Source organism: Propithecus coquereli, unplaced genomic scaffold (assembly GCF_000956105.1).
Source record: "Propithecus coquereli isolate 6110/MARCELLA unplaced genomic scaffold, Pcoq_1.0 Scaffold388, whole genome shotgun sequence".
Lineage (NCBI taxonomy): Eukaryota > Metazoa > Chordata > Mammalia > Primates > Indriidae > Propithecus > Propithecus coquereli.
The window spans coordinates 1717529-1721755 of NW_012149596.1; positions in this window are offsets into that span (position 1 = coordinate 1717529).

A 4227-nucleotide genomic window follows, 5' to 3' on the forward strand; every position below is an offset into this window, starting at 1 on the left:
GTGTGTATGTGAGGGGGCGTGTGTGAGGGTTCTTTCTGTTCCTGAAACAGGTAGCTTGGGCTTAAAGAGCCGTCCCGGATTCCACAAGCCCCTGGGGCCCCGAGTAAGCCGCCTGCTCTTCCTGGGCCTCTGGTATTCGCCCCTGTCTGCAGCCCAGGCCCAAGGAAGCCTTTAGTCTGAAAGAGCAGCCTGCGGGCAGTGAGCGGGCAGGTGGCCACTCCCCACGATTGGGCCATCTTCCTCTCCTCTGACACTTCTGGGTCCTAACACCTAGCCCCAGGGTCAAAGCTCGGATGCGGGCTGGAAGAACCATGCCCACAGGCCTATCAGCATGGGGGAAGCCAGGCCTGGTGGGGCTGCAACCCTGGGCCAGGAGGGGACACCTCCACTGCTAACCCTGGTCACCCACCAGCCCACCCAGGCATGGCGGGGGGCCCAGGGGCAGTAGGAGGCACAGGGACCCGCAACCCTCCACCCAGCCCTGGTTGGAGAAGGGTGATGCTGCTCCTGAACTCCAAGTCCGGCCCACATGTGGAGCAGGTTCGGAGAGGCCAGAGAGATCTCCCCTTCCAGCCTTGGCACCCCAGCCCTGCCCAGCTTCACCCCAAAAAGCTCTCAGGTGCAGGGTGAAGACCTTCCTGTGCTCTTACCCTAAGCTAATAGCTTTCCTTTAGATCCCCATGGGGTCAACAATACTGACTGCGGAGTATCAGGCAGCAGTGGGCCACTGTGCACAGTCGTTCGGGCTGTGCCCTGACAAAGGACACCCGGCCAAGGAGGAAAGAGGGGACAGAAATGCAGCCTGGTCTCCTCTAGCATTCCTAGGGCCTGCCTTGGGGCTGTGTCTGTCAGGAGGAAGGGGCGTCCTTTTCTAAAGTTCACAAAGGCACCGTGTGAGCTGGTGACACCCCTCAGTGTCCAGGTCTTTAAAGGCTAAGGAAGACTGGAGAGGTTGCAGAAAGTAGACATAGCCCCGAGGGCTGCGCAGGCCTTAGCCTGGGGATGTCTCTGAGCTGCAAAAGTTCTGGGCCATTGTCTAGTGCACTGATCCGGAAAACTTGTAAAAAGCTTTTAAACAGACAGGACTATTCCCAGGCGTCCTTTCAATGACATGCTAGGCATTGTCTGGCAGACCCTTAAGGCTTATCTGATTCTATAGGAGGCTGCACCTCTGTCTTTGGCTGGGCCCTTTTGAACTCTGTAGAGGTAGAAGTTAAGCTGTGCAGGGCCGATTCCCATTCATAAAAATGCAAATGAATTTTGTCCCATATCAAAGACACAACTGATTTCTACCCTGTAGAAAAAGATGATTCCAAATATATTGCATCTATTGGCAAATTCATTTTGGTGTCCCTGGGAGCCTAGATTTCTGTTCTTCAGATTGTTCTTTGAGCCCATTGTAACATCTTACCAGTTCCCTCATTAATAAATGATCTAAATAAAATCTTTGACACGGGTTCGCTTATATTTGTACAAGTTGTGTTGTTACCGTTTTGGAAATGATCCTTTAAGTGCGTCTACCAGCTCATAGTCCAGATGACATCACCAAGGGGGAAGGGGAGGGACTGGCTTGAAATGACCCTCAGGGGCTGAGACTCGAGGCAGGGCTGAACCCAGGCTGTTGTGGGCTCTGCCCTGCTTTGTCCAGGGTGTGGAATGGGGGCCTGTGATACACCTCCACCGTGGGGATGTGGAATGACCGTCTGGGATGAGGGGCCCTCCTGTCAGTTCCCAGCCTCTGTGCTGCACCCTGATTCAGATCCAAGACATAACCAGCCCCCAAGCCCTCCCCTAGGCTGTCCTGGCTAGGGGACGTGCTGAAATGCCCCCATCCTGGGCTGCTGTGCTGGTGACACATGTAGGAAGGGCTTTATTCTCAGGCAGGCTATTTCAACTGTCATGCCTCAGCTTTCTTATCTATAAAATGCAGATAATTACAGTTCCTGCCTTATGGTGGTAGGGAGAAGATTAAATGAGATAATGCACACAAAGCTCTTCCAATCGCCTACAGAGTAAGCACTCAGTATATATCAGCTGTTAGTCATTAGGTCTGGTTGCTTTGCAGAACTTCCAGTGGCAGGCTCTTTGAAGGGATCCTTGGGACCCCTTCCAGATGTTGGCCTGGCAAGACCAGCTGCTCTATCCTTGGATAAAACACCCAACTCCCTGGATCAGGGAGGTCAGACCTCTGGCCAGGGAGGACATGCCTGGCTTTCTCTCTGGAACCCCTGTGCTGCCATCCAAGGGATCCTGGGGCCCAGGGGAGAAAGTGAGTACAGCACAAGGAGAGGCTAATTCCCTACAGGTAACAGTGGGGGCTCCGGGGGAGGTCACCTCTTGGTTTCCCCATCTGCACAATGAGCACTTTGGAGCTGTGAATTGCTGAAGACTTTTGCAGCTACCTTTTGGGGAAGAACAGATGGTCTGCAAGAGCACAACAGCTGGAAGTCGAAGCTCCCCCAGCCCAGGCCCTGCCCTTGGAGACAAAGCACACAGACCCCCGCCCCTCCACGGCATGGGAGGTTGCCCAGCAAATTCAGAGCCCAGTTTCCCAAGTTTCTTGACTAGTGAGGAGGAACTTTGGGTTCAGGCCAATCCTGAGGCCTGCCTGGGGGACTTGGGGACAGGGGATGGACTCAGTGGCCTGAGGAGTTCCTTCCAGTCCAGGCTCCTCTCTGTGGCATTGGCATGCCCCGACCTCAGAGGACCAATCTGCAAAATGGGAAGATAACCCCATGTGGGCTGAGAGGGTAAGAAGGTAGATGTATTCTTCAGGGATCTGTGGGTTGTAAGTGACAGAAACTCAAGTCAAACCAGCTTAAGGTAAGGGGGAATTTACTCGAGTAATGGAACAGATCTGGAGCAGAGTGAGCTTTGGGCCTGCACACCACAGCGCAGGAATCTCCGGAAGGGAGATCTGCTTTCTCTTTGAGAGCTTGGCCCTCAGCAAGCTCTCCCACATGCTGGCTGCCTCACCTATCCCCAAAGAGCAAGGAGACCCCACGGACAGAGAAGCCTCTTTCCCTTCAGTTCCAGTTTTAGGTCATGTGGCCTGGCTTGGGTCACACACCATTCCTGACCCTGTGGTCCAGATGACAGATTGCTCTGATGGGCCAGACTAGTTACAGGTCCACTCCTGAAGATATGGGTTGGGAGCTGGGGGTGAGGGAAGTCAGCCCCACAAGGACAACATGTACTGGAGTGAGGTGAGGTGTGTCATCAAAAGAAAGTGGAGAATGGCATTTAATAGAAGAGGGAAGAGGTGCTGAGCTGGCAAAAGGAATGCCTGCCTACTATGGCAGGCCACTGGCATACCATCCTTAAGTAAAAGCACTGGCAGCCTTGGTCTCTCTCTGCCCACCACGTGGACGTCCTCAGTTTTATGCCATAAAGTTACCCCATCTCTCTTAGCCACCAGAAATTCTGCTTTCCATGACAGATTAAAAGGTAATTTATACTAAAATGCAAGTGACTACCAGAAGCCATTAAACATGTTTGTGGCAGAGGCTGTCTGAAGAAGGCAAAGCCTCTCTGGGCGTGCCTTAATCTTCTGGTGGGATTTAGGGCAGTGTGGCAGAAGGATGGGGAGCTCTCGGAGAGACTGCCAAGTACTCCATGGGCCTGGCAGCTCAAAAGCAGCCCAGGGGGAGAGAGCAGCCTCCCTCCCACCTTCTGTCACCATTCGGAGCAGATGGCCCTCCCAGGCACATCTGAGCTCCAGGCTCTTTTGTCCCCTTCCTCTGAGGGATCTGTCTGTTCAGCCTTCAGCCTGTCAGTTCGGCTCTGGTCCAAAGCTGTTGTGTAGGTGTGTATTCATCAAGCATCAGTTTCTAACACTGATTTTTTGGAAGAGGGAGGTTTGTTCTTCTGGACCATTAAGGATGAGTTCTGTGTGAGAGGGTCAGAGGGGAGGGGCGGGAAGCAGATGGGATGGGTTTAGAACATTAGAATTGTCATCAACCTGCTCTTCCATCCACCCACAAGTCATCTACCCAACCACTCACCTAGACTTGCGCCCATGTATCCACTCATAATTCACCCACCTACCCACGTGTTCATTCATCTATTTATCTAGCCACCCACCCACGCACCATGTAACTGGCAACTGTTGTGGATCCAGCCTGGTGCCGTGCATTGGGAGCACAGAGACGAGTCATATCCACCCCCTGCCCTTTCAGCGCCCCCGGTCTAACTGGAGGGACATCCACAGGTGTATCTCACTGCATG